The sequence below is a fragment of the Cloeon dipterum genome, chromosome 3, assembly GCF_949628265.1.
Source record: "Cloeon dipterum chromosome 3, ieCloDipt1.1, whole genome shotgun sequence".
In the NCBI taxonomy this organism is placed as follows: Eukaryota; Metazoa; Arthropoda; class Insecta; order Ephemeroptera; family Baetidae; genus Cloeon; species Cloeon dipterum.
The window spans coordinates 2,016,708-2,034,493 of NC_088788.1; the positions used below are offsets into that span (position 1 = coordinate 2,016,708).

The 17,786-nt window shown below is 47.3% G+C and overlaps 2 protein-coding genes across 11 annotated transcripts in view; both read right to left on the reverse strand.

Annotated features, from left to right (window-relative positions):
• The window catches only part of Zw (glucose-6-phosphate 1-dehydrogenase Zw), a 109,408-nt gene extending 93,754 nt beyond the window's left edge, over nucleotides 1-15,654 (reverse strand). The window contains exon 1 of the mRNA XM_065483762.1: nucleotides 15,651-15,654. The gene's annotated coding sequence lies outside the window, so the exon portion shown is untranslated. The remainder of the gene's footprint in view (nucleotides 1-15,650) is intronic.
• Nucleotides 1-17,786, reverse strand: part of Mef2 (myocyte enhancer factor 2) — a 56,420-nt gene that overhangs the window by 11,747 nt on the left and 26,887 nt on the right. The window contains exon 1 of one of the 10 annotated variants that reach the window (XM_065483772.1): nucleotides 1,599-1,916. The exons of the other annotated variants lie outside the window; for them this stretch is intronic. The gene's annotated coding sequence lies outside the window, so the exon portion shown is untranslated. Of the gene's footprint in view, nucleotides 1-1,598; nucleotides 1,917-17,786 lie in introns of those variants that run through there. 10 annotated transcript variants of the gene reach the window in all.

A 17,786-nucleotide genomic window follows, 5' to 3' on the forward strand; every position in this document is an offset into this window, starting at 1 on the left:
CTTTGCGGAAAGCGCACAGAACGCGATTCGCACCGGGATTTTGAGAATTCGCCGATGTAGAAGGAAAGGAGATAGGTAGGCGGTGCGGTGCGCACGCGGCTTCTGCTGATACGCGCGGTGCTCGAGTATTTTATTCAAGAGCTGGCACTCGAGTGTCGGTGGCATCGCACTTGATATTTTCAAGAAGCAGCCAGAGAGCGAGCTGGCTTCGCAGCGAAATCGGCGAATTTCGCCCAGCAGTACCCGCAAAATAAAATGAAAAAAAAAGAATCTGTGGTGTCTGCTCGAGCGTCGTCGGGGGATGATTCACGCGCGTGTTTCGCCGTCGCCGTCGTCGTCGCGACAACAAACACACAACACGCAGCTTCCGCTCGTCAGCACCTTTTAAATTTAGTCGAGAGCGTTGTTAAATCGAGCCGAGGATAATTTTAAATTCGTTATCAGCCCCTTTTTAAAAAGCAAAACCGCCGCGGTGATTCACTTTGCATAATTCACGCACGCACACACGCGGATCGAGCCGCCGGGGCTTCATTGACGCACGGACATGCGTCAAACGGCGCTCAATTTCCGCGAGAGTGCAGGAAGGCGACCGGCCGGCTGACGAACGCTCGGATGTGGTCAGCACGAGCCTTTCGGCGCCAATTTTCCGCGCGTTTTCGTCAATTCGCTTTTCCGCTGCGAGACAGACAGCCAGGCGCGCAGCAATTGGGGGTCGTCGAGTGTGAGTGTGCCAGCGGCCTCTCTTGACGTAAGAGCGAGCACACGGACGAGAAGCAGAAGAGAGAGAGACAACTCTCTCTCTCTCTCTCTCTCTCTCTCTCTCTCGCCGTCGGATTTCTCAAACTTTGGCATCGAACTCTGCAATTAAAGAGATTGGTTCTCGGCGCAGGAACTGCGTTTCGCAACCGGCCAACGCATTCTTTCCTGCAAAACCTCCGCACTACCGACACTTTTAAAATAAATGCGAGGAAATAAATGATCCAAGTGCCTTGCGCAAACGAGGAATTTTATAATCAAGTTTTGATGTGCATTTGTTAGCAATTGCAGCCTTGTTATTTATTGTTTATTTTGAAAATCAGTGAATAATAGTCGCAATGTTTTGCTACAGATACGAAGATAAAATGCATATGCCATCGCTCAAGTATTTTTCCGGTACACTTGATGTTCAAACAGAGTGTTACGGGTGAAATACTTTGCTTTGCTCGCCTAGCAAACGCATCAATTTGTTTTCTCTCTCGCCTTTTTCCCAAACAAGCCGAGGCTGCGGCCGTGTTCCGGGGGCAAAAGTGGCGCGGCCGCGCTGATGCAAACAGCAAAGCGCATTTTATATTTACGTAAGTAATGAGAGAGGCGCGTAATCGCGTTAGGGCCTAACTCGGATTATGCAGGGAAAAAGCGGGCCCACGTGACACGGCAGATGCACCCCTGGCCAAGGTCAAACAGCAGCGCGCGGTGACCTGGTTCCCTCGGTCGCGCGCGCTCATCGATTTTTGTGGCGGCCCAAGGCCGTCGTGTCGTGTGTGTGTGTTAGTTACCCTTTGACGTAAGCAGAGCAGAGCGGAGCAGAGCAAAGGGTGCCTGCGTGCCCCTGAACTCACCACTGGAAGCAAAGTCGGCAGCGGCGGCAGCTGCGATCGCATCACAGGAGGAGCAAACGCCGAGCACATGGACCGAGAAGACACACTTTTGGTCGGGTGCTTGTTGTTGACCAACACCCCCGGTCGGTCGGTCGGTCCGTGGTCGGTCGGTTTGTGTGTGTGTATATATAAAAATAATGTCGTCGAAAATAGCGATCACTCAAAATAAACGGCGGCGCGCCACCTGAAGCACTCGAGCAATAAGACGACTGACGACGGGACGGACGGTGTTGTTGATCGGCGCGGCGGCGGCGGCGGCGGCCGAGCGAGAGGAGGACGAGAAATTATTTTTCCACCCCTCTCGTGGCAGTGTCGCGGATGCTCGCTGTGCCCCAAAAGCGGCAGCCATTGGTCGATAAACGCGGCTGACGTCAGCCCGACGACCACCAATGCCATCCGCCGCAGCCTTACATAACGCACGAGGCTCGGAGGGGCGCCCCGCCGCCGCCGCCGCCCGAAGCCCGAAGCCGCCACCACCACCACCGCCGCGCCGCCGCCGCCCAGGGGAAGGGTGAGTCAGCTGGTGCGCCCGACCTCGCCGTGACCCAGGGGCGCAAAGGGTTCCCGTCGGTGCTCCCGCGGGACTCGCCGTTTATTCGGCTATCAAAGGGGCTGGCTGATGGAATAGATAAGGCCGTTTCTTCCGCTCGGCGGCCAGATTGCTAATCCACCGCTTTTATGCACTTAATTGGAGAATTAAACGAGGAAAAAGGACGGGAAACCGTGATAGTCGTTGGAAGCCGCAACTCGTTGTCACTGATAACAAGTTTTGATAATTAAAAGGATTTTATTCCTTAAAGCAAACATCCCGGCGCAATTGGCATAAAGTTGGTGCGTGTGCGGTCACCGAATTTCCTCATTCGCCTTCTCGGCAATCCGAAATTCACGGCTGACTCTCACTCACACTCAGAGAGAGGCTTAAATCTAGAAAATCAGACGGCTCTCGGGGGATGACGGCGCTGAAGGTTTGAGTCACTGACTGCTGCAGCCGTCACGGCAATATTCATGCCTAAAACATGTTGTGTAAAAAAGCCGAGCCCTGCGCGACGTCGGGCCAGAAAGACGAGATGAGAAGAAAGATGCTGCTGCACTGGGGGATAGAAAGATAGTACATAAACACACGCTGGCAGGCGGGCGGGCGAGCGGGCTTAGCATCCGAGTGATTTAAATTTCAAGAGTTCCCATCCTCACTTCCGAGTGTGCCGAGAGGAAAAAAAAACTTTCTCGGGGCGCACTGCACACACCGGATGAGATTGAAAGAGTCGACGAGCTGCAATTAAATGCGTATTTCGGGATGATTGTTACTATTTGCCTCAAAAGCCAATCTGCGTTTTATCACAGACGAGGAAGTTAGCAACTGTTGCGGTCCGATAACGCGAGAGCCGCGCGCGTGACAAATCTTGTTTCCTTCTTAGCGAAAAAAATAATAATAAAAAAAAGATCGCGATTTGCCTCTCACTCGCGATCGGCAAGGAGGAAAGTCGACGGGGGCGAACGATAATGATAAAAGATGCAGCAGCCGCGCCGGCGAGGCAGAAAGCACGTGTGCTCGCGTTTGATTGCGGGCGCCGCCAGATGCGCGATAAAAAATAAATGCCGCTGCGCTTGCCTGTGGTCGGAATCGCGTCACATCCTATCAGCCCGCCGAGTCACACCAATTCTCCTGAGCGAAAGCGAGAGAGGCGTAATGCAATAAGATGGAAAACAAACGCCCGGCCGACGCTGAAAATTGGAAATGTAAGACGTCGCATCGCCGGCGAATAATAATTTCGCGGGCGCAGATGGAAAAATCGAGACACGCAGGAATCAGCCCGAAAATAAATAATTCGGCTCGTAGGCGGAGCAGACTGAAACTCGAAGCAAACTTTGCAATCTGGCGAAAAGTAAGTAAGCAGCCGAGTCGCGAGCATTAAAGCAAGGCGCGTGCGAAGTTGCGAAGCTGCGGCTCGTCACACTTGCGGCCACATGGAAATCGAGGGCAAAAAATCAAAGCAAGGTGCACCAAGGGGGAGAATGATGGAAGAAAGAAGAAATTCTGGTGCGGCTGCCGGATTTCCGCTGCATGGGGCCTCGACTCGGCGGAGAGAGAGAGAGAGAGAGAAGACGAGACACGCGGGAGACGGCAACAGCTGCCGCGGCTCGTGCCTCGCGCTTCACGGGGGATGAACCACCCCCTTCGACTGCTCTACCTAGACGCAGAAAAGAATGCGTTCTAGACGCGAGATTTTAATTAAAACGCGAGTCGGCGGCGGGGCGGTGCGGCGACGGCGACTCGCTTTTTGTTTCTTTGCCCGCCACGTCGTCGTTTTGTGTGTGTTTGTGCGTCGCGCGGGGGTATGCGCCGCGCCGCGCCGCGCGCTTCACTTATTACCAAGGGTAAACACTCGAGATTTTTAATGAGACCCGCTCGACGACAGATTAATGAGATAACACTTTATAATTATCGCGAGCGTGTGTCCAAATTAAACTGACTGCTGGCTCCCACGCCTCACTCAGACCTTTAATAACACACGGTGCGAGCGGGCGCATCGGCAATTCGAGCCCGACACTCCACTCGTCGGATGTCGGATTGTGTCCAATATCGCCTCGGATCCGACATCCGACGAGACACAGCCACCCCCGCATACTCGTCATCGCAGGTGCGCTGCTTCTTTTGCACAAAGGATCGCTCGGGCGAGGCGCACAAATTTAATTTGTTAAGAAAAATGAGAGCGTCTCCGGCAGACTTCATTAAAGTTGATTAAAAGCGTTTTCGTCATCGCAGCCCTTGTTTTTGCAACTGCCGAGCCAAATTGCGTTTTATTTGAAAAACACTCACCGAAATTAATGTTTGCTCCAATCCCGTTTTCAAAATTTCCAGAGCTCATCAGAACTTGATTTTGCTTTTCTGGTTTCTGATATGCAATTTATTTTCCAAAATGAACAAATAACAGAAAGTCTCGAAGCTTGTATGTCATTAGGCCGAAAGAAAAAAAAGAACGAGAGGCTTCTATTCACTCTCTACAGAGTGGATTTCTTTGAAATGCCACGGCCGTTATTGGAGCAAGGCACAGATCAATTTCCAAATCAGATATGAATCTAAATTTGTCCTCGCAAAGGTGGATGGCAAAATTTCAAAAAAATAATAAATAATTTCGCCTAGTTATGTGCACGAAGAGCACGGAAACGTGTTTCTGCACAGACCGTTTTCCGGTGTCAAAATGCTACACACGCGCCATATACATATATATTCAACTCTGCGCCAGCCTGTCAGCTTTTCAACGAACGCTGCTCGAGGGGAAACGAAAAACGAAACAACAGGTTCCACCGGAAAATGGAAAAAGTTGAACGCGGCGCCCTCCGACTCGGCGATCAACCTTTGCAAAGGACGAATTGGGTCAGCGCGCGCGCGTGTGGCAATTTCCAAAACGGCGTGAAAAAGCGCGATGGCTGGAGCGTCACACGTCGGCCGAGCATTTCCGCACGCTCGGTTAATTCTAATTAGCTGTTGCGCGGGTAATTTTAATAATAAGCAACAACAACGAGCGCGGAATTAGTGTTTACTGCTGCGACAATGAGGGCTAATGGCGAGAGCGAGGAGAGGAGACGGCGCCTGCAACAAGAAGTGATAGGCAACCGGCACGACGCGTACCATTCGGATGCTGGAGACGAAAATGACCCAGGGTGTCGCGCGTGTGTGTGTGTTTTCATTAATTCGATTCACACAGCAAATTTATTTATTATGTTTTTTTTTTGGTCTGCGGAGCGAAATAAAGTTTGGAAAGTCGAGCAGTTGGCGGCACGGCGAGTAGGTAGGTGAGTGCGAGGACGCGGCGGGCGCGGGCAAGTTGCAAGTTGGCCGCGCGCGCGGGTAGGTGGGTAGGTAGGCAAGGGGACGTGTTGTGATGATGATTCGCTCTCGGTGGCAGTCGGCCAAGTGGCCGAGGCAAAAATCCGACAAGTAAAACACGCAGAGAGCCGCCAGCCAAGAATCAAAACTTCAAGGCAGAACAATCAGGTCAGCCAGCAGCGAGCGAGCGAGCTAGAGAGTAAGAGAGCGTCTTGTGGCACGAATAGAGGAGCGATGGGCTCTCTCTCCAACACATTATGCGCGCCGAGCCGAGCGGCACACGCGGGGCTGCAGGAGCAAAGCAAAATATTTGGCGTTTGGGCCAAGCGGCCGCCCTTGTTGGAATCGCGCGTGAAAAACGAGCCGCCCAGCACTTTGTATTCGCTGACATTTGACGCGCTTGTGTGTCGAAACTAACTATGCGCCCGGCAATATACGTCTCCTCTGTCGGCCCGACACAATATTTGCGCATTGCCTTTCCCGGCTTGTGTGAATTTGCTGACAAACTTCGAGAGCAGATTCAATTTTCATTGTAAAGGAAACGTGACAAAAGTTTGCCATCACTAGAGCTGTGAATTTTAGACCACTGACTTTTTTCTGAGCTTCAAATCGTAGCGGCAGCATCCAATGAGCACTTAAAATCGTCTAAAACCGACTATTCAGACTATTTCATGGTAAATAATTATTGAAAATGATATTATTTAATTAAATATGAAACAATAATTAGTATTTTTGCCTCAAACTTTCAAAATAAAATAAATAGGAATTTTTCAAATATGTCGGTTTTTTGGAACTCCAAATCTCAGCTTCTAATTATCAGAAATTAAAAAAACTACCCACCGTTGGACTCGTCTCGACTTGCCCTGACCAGCTGAAAGAATTAGGGTTGCTCACCCTCCACCCCTAAGTTGCTATAATTCAGCCCCCTCGAAAAAATAAAAAATAAACTGTAGCATTTTGGGGTGGAGGGTAAGCACCCTCTCAGCTCGTCAGGGCAGGTCGAAATGAGTCCAGCGGTGGGTAAATTTTGCAGTTCTAATAATTAGAACCAAAGACTTGGCAGTGACAATATTTGCATAAAATGAATCTTTCGAATTTTTGCCTACTTTTCAATCGCTAAATCTCGGGTTGTAATTGTCAGAATTGCAAAAACTGCACACCGTTCGACTTGTCTAAATCTCTTCTAGATAGTTGATGGAATTTGGGGTGGATTTTTAAATTGAAGACCGTTTTGTAGAGTGAATAAGTTTGTTGAAAGTGTAAAACGACGCGATTTTTCTGGAGGTGGAAGGGGAAGAGGCATTTTGGCTATCTAGGTAAATTAAGACGAGTTGAACGGTATGCAGATTTTGCAATTCTGACAATTAGAACCCGAGATTTGAGGTTGTAACAATAACAATATATTTGAAAACTTCCTATTTTTCAGAAAGTTAATACGACAACTACGTGTCTTTTGCAAGAAAATTTGGGGTTACAGATCAAATTCCGCCGTAAATAACGTAAATAACAATAAATAAACAAAATCGACTAAATCCGAGAATGATCCCTAAGCATCACATGAGCTGGCAGAAAAATAGACTGGTCCATTTACAAATTTCCAGAGATTTGAATTGGAACGGTATTTCCATTTGCATCGATTAATGAGCCGAATCAAACAAAGTCTCAAGCGCACAGAGTTTGGAACTGCTCGAGAAACCTCCCTTCGGCTGCGTGACTTTTGAAGGGCTGCGGCAGGCAGAATCGGCAACTATACAAGAAGTCTCGTCATTTCAGAGCAAGGATCAAATTTTACCGCAGACGCGGCGTGGGCGTAGGCGGCCTGATGAAATGTTTAGTTAGACGAATTAGACGTGCAGTAGTAGCTGCTGGTCTTGCCCAACAACCGTCGCCTACCTGCCACTGCCGCTGCCGCACACGTCTGTGTACAGTATACACCTGCGCGTGCCCTGGCAACCGGAGAGTGACGTGTACCGGTTGTCAGGCAACACACCAGGCTGCCGGCGGACCGACCGACCGACCGACGACTCGGGGCAAAAGAGCCAGCGGCCGGATCACAGAGAGGCAGGCTGGCTGCCACTTTCATACGCTTGCCGGAGCATTACGGCCACTTTGTTTCTTTCTGACGGCCCCGCGGCGCAGAGGACACCCACCCGCCCGCCCGCCCGATTTTCGCTCGCTGATATGCACCCGGGCGAAATTCCTCCTTCGCGCTCCTTGATCGCAGAGACAGAAGAGGCGCCGGTGCCCCCTTTTGTTAATTAATCGCGTGAAACGGCAGATAAATACAAAAATTTCCAAGCTTGTGCCGACAGGTAAAATGCCACTCATGCGGCTCGCACACACAAACGGCCGGCTGATCAATAAGAGTCCTTTCTTTCGCCCAGCGGAGGGAGCATTTGGGCGTGAAATGCCGAGCCGAATTTATTGTCTGCTCTTTCAGATGCCTGATATTGATGTACCAGGCGAAATTCCTAACAAACTCGAGTAAATTTGCTTTCGGAATTCCTCGTTCCTCGCACGACGATATTTTTCAATTTGCACAATTTTTTTAAAAAAAATACCGGTGTCAGCGTTGAAATAATTAATCATTAGCAACTTGAGCAAATTCAAGCTTTGATGAGCACACGGCGCGGAGTGTGTGTGTAATTTGCGAGCTAATAAACCACACGCGGCTAATCAATGTGGCGATATATATCAGCGCACGAAGCCCGTCAACAATGACTCCACTTGCTCGCTCTCTCGCTCGCTCTCTCGCTCGCCGCGCGGCAAACTCTTTTTTATTGAACTACGCCCCCGTGTTTGCATTGTTATTACACCTGCGCCGCGCTGCCATCCTCGTGCAAAGTTTGCGTTGTTATATTATATACGCTCACGCGCGCGCCGAGATGCTGGAAATCGTTGCGCTCAAAAGATAATTACAAAGGCAAATGAATATCGCGCGCCCCAATTGTTCAGCCAACCAGAGCACGTTGCCAGCCTGCAAACGTGAGTTTAATTGGGATTCAGCGGAAAAATGCGCAATTGTGGAATACGTAATTAATTTAATTTAATTTAATCGGTACAAATTCAAGAAAATCCTCAACAATTAGAAGATGTAATAAAAAATGTTTTTGTGTGCATTGTTAAAAGAGGATTGATGCTGTGAAAGCATGGAAAATGCTTGTTGCCAATGCATAAACTCGTCCCTTAGGATTAGTTAAAGCCTAAATTGACCTAAGAAGCGCTGTAATTTTTTGAGAAAATTGGCTGGAAATGGAAAGGGCTGTCTCCTTACTTGAAATCCGATTTAATTTCAAAAGCAAGAGTTTCCCCAAAAAGTGGCATACACCGTTGGACAGATGTCGACCAGAGGAATCGGAATATGCCAAGAAAATATGTTCCAGCACTGTACATTTTGGAGAAAATTGGCAAAATTTGAATTTTCAATTGTTGCCCAGTATCATTCCACTTTGTGAATCGATTAGAGGCATTTTTCTGCTGTGCTTGCACAACACGAAAATGATTTATTTCTCATCACGTTTTTCGCTCGAATTGTTAATTGCGGCAAGCAGAGCGAAAAGTAGACAAACAAGCCTCTTTTCAAAGAGAAGGGTGGTTTCGCACAGAGTGACAGTCGTCAGTGCGAAACACGTGTAGGTAGAGAGAGAGAGAGAGAGAGCCGCGCGAGTACACTGTGCCGGCCATGCAGCGGCCGGCCGCCCCGAACACGTGCAAATTTTTAGTACTCGGCTCGGCTGTCATTGGCAGTTTGATAAATAAGCCGGTCCAGCTGACAGATGCAGAAAAGGGCTGCAGACACACACACACACACACACTCACTCACACATCGACCATTCGCGAGAGAGAGAGAGTGAGAGACACGTCTGCGTGCGTGCAGCGCACACATGCCCTTTAACCCCTCTGCAATAATGTGGCGTGAAATTTGGTGGCTGGCTGGCTGGGCCAACATGTGCCCCAGATTCACTTAGCCCCTTTCTTTCTTTTTCGTGTGTTGGGCGAAACGCGCGCACTGCACTGGACCCTTTGTTGGCGCCGCGCAACAGCCGGCCGCTCGCTCGTTTCCTGGTTTCCGGCTCGCTCCGCACGTGGACACAGCAGCCCGTCCGTCGTTGGTCGTTGGTCGGCTCGTTTCAATGAACGCACGCTCCTATATTGCATGATGTCGATTCGATTTCTGCGCGCTCCATTGTGTATCGTCACTCCGCGTTTGTTTAATCTTGGCGTGCGTGTTGATTAAGTGGATTTGCCATAGATATAGGCTTAACAGTCGGCAAACACGATTGCACACTTCCTCGCATGTGGAATCCGCACTTTAGATCCGTTCGCGAAAGGATAACTGACATAGCGAACCAATCTATTCGGTTGGATGCTTCTGAATTAGCCACGACAGATCATCAAATAATGGATTATTGATCGATTAATTAAGTTAAAACGAAAATTTAGCTTAGTTTTTCTCTAAAGTTTCCAGCGCTTGAGCACATTTTCTAGGCAGATTTCGATTCCTCGTCGTCGAGATCTGTCCAACATTGTTTTAGGGACTCTCTTTTTAAGTGAAATAAAATAGGATTTCGACCATTTGCAGCCACTTTTCTAAAAATTTAATACGACCACTCCGGTAAATTTTGGCTTAAACTGAAGTTTTGGGGATTAGTTAATGCATTGGAGACAAGAATATCCTGCAAAATCCTGGAAAATGCTTGTTGCCAATTCATGAACTGATCCCTTAAGATTCGGTTGAAGCCAAAATTAAGCTAAATAGCAGCGTAAATTTTTGAAAAAAGTGTCTGTCAATTGGTGAGGAGTGTCTTCCCTCTTGAAATCCTATTTTATTTCCCAACAATGGGTTTCTATAAACGCTTATGGACAAATCTCGACGAGAGGAATCGAAATCTGCCAAGAAAATGTGCTCAAGCGATGGAAAATGTTGGAAAAAAAATTGAAAAACTCCATTTTTTATTGTTGCGAATTGTAGAAATAATTTTTTATCGATAAACTGCTTCTTGCCTCGAACAATTCAAATTATTTTCAATTTTCACTCTGTATCGATCCAATTAAAATGTATTTCGACCTTGTTGAACGGTAAAAATAGGAAGAAGTAACAATGGGAAATCCAGATTTTGACAATTTCATTGAAAATTTATTCTTTTCTTGGCATCGAAATGTTTTCCGTTCCCTATGAAGCTTTGGAGTCGGAATTCGTGGTAAAACAGCGTGTGAAAGTGAACGGGCTGGCAGAGTGTGAGATATGATTAGGGCTGATTAAAAATTCGCATAGGCGCTCTCGTAAACTTTTAGGCAGTGATTGACGCGCGATGGCTAGTTCTGATGAATGGCAAAACAATTCCCAGGCCGTCTGTTTGCAACGGAATGTGCACCACGACGACCCGATATTCTGCACAAAAAAATGCAAATGAGCGAGCGCGTGAACGAGGGGGGAGCATAATAAATTCTCATTAAGGTGCGCTTTGGCCAGTTTCCCATGGCCGGGCGGCCGCGGGCAAGTGCAAAATTCGTGCTTGAGACATATTATTGTTGTCGCGAAAAAGCAACACTGGCTGCGGCTGCAGGCGCGCGCCGAGCAAGCAAATTAGTTGAGCGCTCGCCAGAGCCACAGAGCCAGAGCCGAGCGGCTGGGCTGACGACATTCAACACACACACACAGGGGCACGTGATCCCGTCGGTGCCCAAGAAGCATCTTCACCAGCCTCTTATCCCAGCTCTCGCGAGAGAGCAAACTTGTTTTCGGGTGGCGCAACCGCCTTTTGGCCTGCGCGCTCGCTTTATTGCTAATTGTTCGACCGGTCTAATTAACGGGGCCGGCCGGATTCGCCAGCTCAGCGCCCGCTCAATTGGCATATTTGCCGATTTACGATTTACGACGCCGCCTTTTTGCCCAACTGGCGTTATAAAAATGATTGAAATACCTTTGTTGCTTTAGACGGTCTCTCTCTGTCGTCGGGCAGAACGAGCAAATGTGAGGCTGTTTCCAAAAGGAAAATCAGACGGGCAGTGCAAAAGCTCTTCTACAGCGCGCAGCGCACCGGAAAAGTGCTGCTGACGCTGACCTTGCATCCTGTGTCGGATTTGAGAGAGAGCGACGCGTGCACAGACCAACACTCGCTTTCAGCGAAAATTGCACAACCAGTTAAACGCAATTTTAAATTGATTTTAATCGTTTAAAACACTGTCTTAATAAAAAATGCATGATAACAAAATATTTGGATGGGTTCTGCTTGCCATTTTTTATTTATTTTAATTTTGATTGTTTGTACGTTGGCTACTCCTACAAGAAAATTGTAAAATATAATTAATTGATTGTACTGTTTTTAAAATAATGAGTAATAAACAGCAATTAACAAAATAGTCAGTTTTCCAGATTAAATTCCTGACAGATAAAATGCGATATTTTCTGATTTTCATCGCACTAAAATGTTTGCAAGAACGGAAACTAGCTGAACAACTGGAAAATGAGCTTTTCTCCTTATAAAAATACCATTTTACAATCGTTTCTTATGTTTTAAATAAACTTGAACTCTTACTTAGATATAATTGTAGTTTTGTGACGTCACGAGGATTATAATTTCTCTATATTACTTTTTTTATAGCCATCACAAGTTTAATTCCGTTCCTAACAAAAATTGCAAAAATTAAAAATAAACAAAATACGCAAATTTGCATTTTAAATATTAATTTCAAAATATAGATCATTAAAATGGTCCGCTTGGTTTGCATCACGGACCGCCGCACGGCAACAACACAGCAGTTCATCCTGACTGTATCACTTCCGCTGATATCGCACGTGCCTCTGGTGAGCCGGACAAAGCAGAGAAATAATAACAAAAAAAATCTATCAGATTTTGCAATTTCCCTTGACGTGCGCTGCGAATCGTAGCGAAACGTGGCAAACAAAACAAAAACTCGGCCGCGAGAGCGTTTTCTTGGAATGCGGTGCGATTCTAGCGTGATTTGCGCTGGCTTACCTCTGGATGTGCGGATGGATGCTGCGGCGGCGGTGGCGCGGCACTTTTCAGCGGCGACCGACTGCTGCTGGCTGGACCAGTGGCCGCGGCCGCCGCCGCCGCGAACGCACGCACACACCGCGCCGCCACGGGCACAGGCGCTTTGCCCGCCGCGCGCACTTCTTGCTTGCAGCGCGCGCGGATCCGCAAAAACGCCCAATTGCAGACACGCTGACATGCAACTAAATTGTTTTTTTATTCAAATTCAGTCTAGCAGCCGTAATTTATTAAAAAGGACTAAACGCCCCAATTAAAACGGGTCACTTTTGTTTGAATGATTATTATTTCAATGAATAAATAAATAAATAAATCCCCGTTTTCAATTGGCGTAGGCGCGAGTGAATGAACAATATACCGATTTAAAATTTTATCTGCCGATGGACTGCAAACGTTTGCCTTTATTCGTATGTGTTTGTTGCGTCGATCAATATTGAATTTGCATGAGTGGGCGCGCAGAGAGAAATTCCAGCAGCGTAATGAGAGTGTCACGCTGGCCCTCGGGCATTCGTCTCTGCACGGTGTAACGCGCGTTTAATCCATCCATTCATTAATAAAGCCGAATTAAAATTAAATTACGCTGCAAACAGTTTCATTACTTGCTTGGAAAGGTTGAATCACTGTTTAGCGTTACAAAATCTCGTTTGCATCGATGCTGCAATGCAACGAGGAAGCTAAGCAGCGAAACCCAAGAATTTCACGGTGTGTGCCGCAAATATGCGGCTAATTAGTTCGGAGCGAATTCGAGTTTCTGAGCAAATTTACGGCCACACACACATATAAATTACGGTGCAGAATGTAGCGAGTGTAATGCACTTGCGGCGATGAGTATTGCGCAGCGCAGCGACGCTTCGATTTGCTGAATGAAATGCCATCGCGCGCTGCCGATGATGGAAAACAATGTCCGCGCGTACCATAAACACGATTGGGAAAGAGAATAAACTAACTAAGGCTCCGGTCTCGGACGGACGGACGGTTGGACGGATGGAAAAGCAATACACGCCCGACCGCCACGCACCGCGCGCGCATTACTGCCTGATTATTTTTCTAGTTTGACCTCGATCCAAACACATCTGTCTGTCCATCTCTGATCATAAATATTTGAGCTGGCCGACACAAGCCTGCGGCTGCTGCGTTTTGAATTCGATTGCGCTCCCGCAATTGATTAGGCTTTGCTTCGGAATGCCTGCTCTGATTGTAGCTACTCTACGCTACGCGGAAACTTTTGGTTTATTACTTCATTAGCGCGCTGTTCGTTTCATATTTCATCCACGAACGACGACATCAAGGTCCATTCCTTCCACTGTTTCAACAAGATCGATTTATCTCCAGGGAATATAAATATTTTAACTTTTTAATGTTTCACAGAATGGCGACATTTACAAAACTTTTCAATTCAACCCTGAAAAGGTTGTAAGTCAAAAGTAAAGATCACATATTGCGACCATTTCCGAGAAATCGATTTTTCAGGCTTTAATTATTTAGGTACACAATCAAATTGTAGTCCGGGAAATTGTGTGCAAGTAGACAAATGTTCAGAAAGGCAGTTTCGTGGCAATCAAAGTTTGAAGTTTTGAAATCGCGGCTTGAATCCATTCTCCCGAGCATGACCTTTGATTAAAAAATGAGATCGTCATCGATTTCCCTGTTCTGTTTACTTCAACGCACTGTGGCGATCGAAATTGAACCTACAAAGGTTGATTCCGACCCTCAGGTTCTTACCCTGAGGGGCAGATGGCGAAAAATTGCCAAAAATTGTCAAGTTTGGTGTCGTTTCACTGGCTTTTGACCCATCACAGTTCAAACTTAACTATTTAGACGATTTTAGATGCAAGGCTTAGAAAAAAAATAGTCAATCGTCTAAAATCCACAGCCCGAGTCGTGTTTTAAAGAATAATATGAATAGATTTTGTAAATTTCGCTCGAGTCACGTCGCGTGAAGACGGAGAAAATCTATCGGATTTAAACATTCTGCTCGTGACGTCAATCTGGAAACATTTATATTTTGTTTTCGGTCTTGTCAAAGGCAGAGTTGAGGATGATAATAAATGTATTTGTCACTTGAGCAGCGCGGCCAAGGAAAACAAAGTGAATGAATTTTGTGACGATTCGGGCAACGTGTCTGTTGAACCCTTGCTATCGCATCAACACCGAGTGTGTGTGTTTTTTATCAGGAGGCGGAAGTAATTATTCAGATTCCCCACGCGCGCACACACAGCACACACGGTTGGTTGTTGGTTCGTCCTGCGAGCAACGTGTTGCGCCGGTTGCATATGTGTGCCGAAAAAATGATCGCGTTCGGCGTGCCAAGAGCAAGAGCGCGTTGGGCCGCGTCCAAAGCCGGATTTCGAATTTCCAGCGCTCGCCTGCTCGCCTGCCTGCGGAGGGAAATAATGTTTGGTCGCGCGCGCGAGAAAGAGGTGAGATTGGGAGGCTGCGAGAGGTGAAGCACGGCCGGCCGGGGGTTCGTAGGGGAAGCGGCACGCGTTTCTAAACTTAGCTCTCTGCGTGGTGGTTCGCAACAGGGGCACTTTGGGCACGCGGCCATCATTCGTGTGATGCTCGAGCGAAGAAGCAAAAGCAACAAAAACTACGTCATTCCGAGGAGAAAAGTCGTTAAAATGCACGCGGCCGGAGAGATTCCAGCCGCCGCGCACGCTTTTCGGCCGCCCCCTTCGATTCGGGCATCGCGCCTCGCCTCGCTCGCGTTCAGGGTAAATAAATAAAATGATGCAACGCGGGGCGAGGGCCTCCACCGACCGACCGGTCGAGCGGGCGGCCGGCCGGCCAGCCGTCCGGCATCGAGGCCAGCCGCAGTCCATGCAGGTTAGGGGAAGGAAGCGCCGAGGGGGCTGCGGGGAGGTGGAGGCTCTCTCTCTCTCTCTCTCTCGCTTCTCAAGTCTCTGGCGGCGGCGACGAGGCTGATGCCTTTTATGGTGCCGAGCGCCGCGTTTCTTGCGCCGGGGGGGCCTCTGGAGGAGCCCCTCCCGGCCTCGGGCGGCCCGCAAAATGCCATCAAAAGGCAAAATTAATGCCCCGAACAGCACCTCGGCGTCTTTTGCGCCCCTGCCGCCGAGACCCGACACGCCACCTACTTTGCCGAAATGTTAATTAAATTCCCAGATGCGGGAAGAAGTATGCGCAATGCCATTTATGCTAACGAGCTGGTCGCGTCGTCGTCGCGTCAATCTGGCCGGTGTTTTCGAGTGTGTTTGCCCGAATGAATATTCAACAGGCTATAGCATATTATATTGTGTCAATTTGTACTCGATTCCGCTAGTCGGATCACGTGCCATGTCGGCGGAGGCGTGACCAGCACCTCCGGATCCCTTGTCAGCGGGACGCATACTTTTGCACGTGATAAAAAACTCTTTGTTTACATTTCCTCGCGCGCAGATTCGCCAAACAGATAAATTGCGCGATTTACGGCCGCTCTGCGAAAGTGCTCATCGTGCCAAAAAATAAAAAACTCCCAAAAATCAGTTGAAACAATCGGGCCGGCCGCATTAGGTTTTATTTTTTTGTCGAGCTTCTTCCTTCTCGAAAGATCTTTGATCTGCTCGGTAGAAAGTCACCTTGGTAATTACGCCGTCGCAACATCAAAAGTAGACAATTTCCGGCCCAACGCTGTCAAAGAATTCTACGTACTTTTTTGTGTGTGCACAGCACAGGAGCTCGTTTTACAAATCGACGAGCGCGCAGCAAAGTTTTCCCTTGACGGTCGGAAAACTCTTCTTGAAATGCGTCGAAAAAGAGGAGACGCGACTCGGATGGATCGCCGTTCGCGTCAACAACATCAAATAGCCGCGCGAAAACCTAATATGCACGAATACACGAGGCAAAAGAAAGAAAGAAAGAAAGAAATCGAAATGGGGTGAGTTTATTTCTATTATTCGTCCGGCTGCTGGGAAATTTGGCCGGCCCTGACCATTTAAGCCAGAGTGTATGTATTTATGATGACGGACGGACGGACGGAAAAATGCTCTCGCCGCTCCGTTTGATTCATTATTCATCCGAACGTCCGAGTGACGCGCGCGAGAGCGAGTGCGTCAGAATTGAAGATGTTCCTTTTGCAGCGTCAATATCGCATCGCGGCGGCCGGCAGCAGCGCCTCGCTAAGAGCAACTAACGACACGATCGCACACCATGCATAAGTCAAAAAGCTTTTGGGAAATCAGAGGCAGAGTCAGAGAGAACTCGATCTACCTGTTATTTGTAGGGGAGGAAAAGCACGTATATCCGCTGCTGCTGCCGCGCGAGCGACCTTGACCTCAGCGAGAGGAGTCGGATCGGCTCTGCCGCGGCGCAAAGTGGCAAAATTAAATATTGACGAGTTTCCTGATTCATTCATCATTCAACAGACGCTGAGGCGATAATTTCTTTCAGAAGCAACCAAGATTTTATACAAGAAGAAAACAATGTTTCGACAGTGGGAATGGAAAAGACTCTCTTTGTTTGACTGAGAGTTAATTTCTTTTAACTAGATTTAATTTAATTTAAAGAAGAGCATTCATCACGAGGCTTCTCTGACAGTCACGGACAAAGCACCAATTCTTTATTCGATTTAGAGTAGCGCTTTGCAGGTCAACAAAAAGCAAGCAGTTCATTGTTTGTGAAATTGAGCAACAGTTTATCTCTACAATGTGCAATAATGAAGTCAGTTATTTCCCAAATAATGATGTTTTTGCTTGATTTCGCGATTTATGCGAATTTTGAGCTAAATTCCCGTAAATTGTGAAATAATTCGTGATTTTAAATTGATTCACGCCGCTTGATTAGCTTTTGAGCCAATTTTCCTCTGAAAATCATAGAAATAAATTATTAAAATGATAAATACTGTTTTTCTGCTGAAATTTTGAATAATAGAACTTAATTTTGGGTATTTTGATTTTTCCCCAAAAAAAATTTAAAGGAGGTCTAACGGCCAGCAGAAATTTTCAGACAAATTTTGAGCAAAAATGGTGAATTTGAGAAACATTTGCTTCATAGAAAAAACTGGAATTTAAATCAGCTTTCTGAATTTAGGCAGTTTTTGCCGCTACTATCAGCTGCTGAATTTTAATCAGGCCAAACAAACCCCTTTTCAAAAACATGCAATTTTTGAAAAATTAAAAAATAACTTTCAAGACTGAAAAGAAATATTTTTATCTTCTCATTATTAAATTTTCATAATTTTTCTCACCCCGGAAGCAATTCCTTTGCCCAAAAAAGAGGGCGTAACCGGTAAAATTCGAAAAATTGGATTTTGGGGCCCTTTTGGTCAGAAGTTAATGGACAAAATAGGTCGGTTAGGGTTTACTTAAC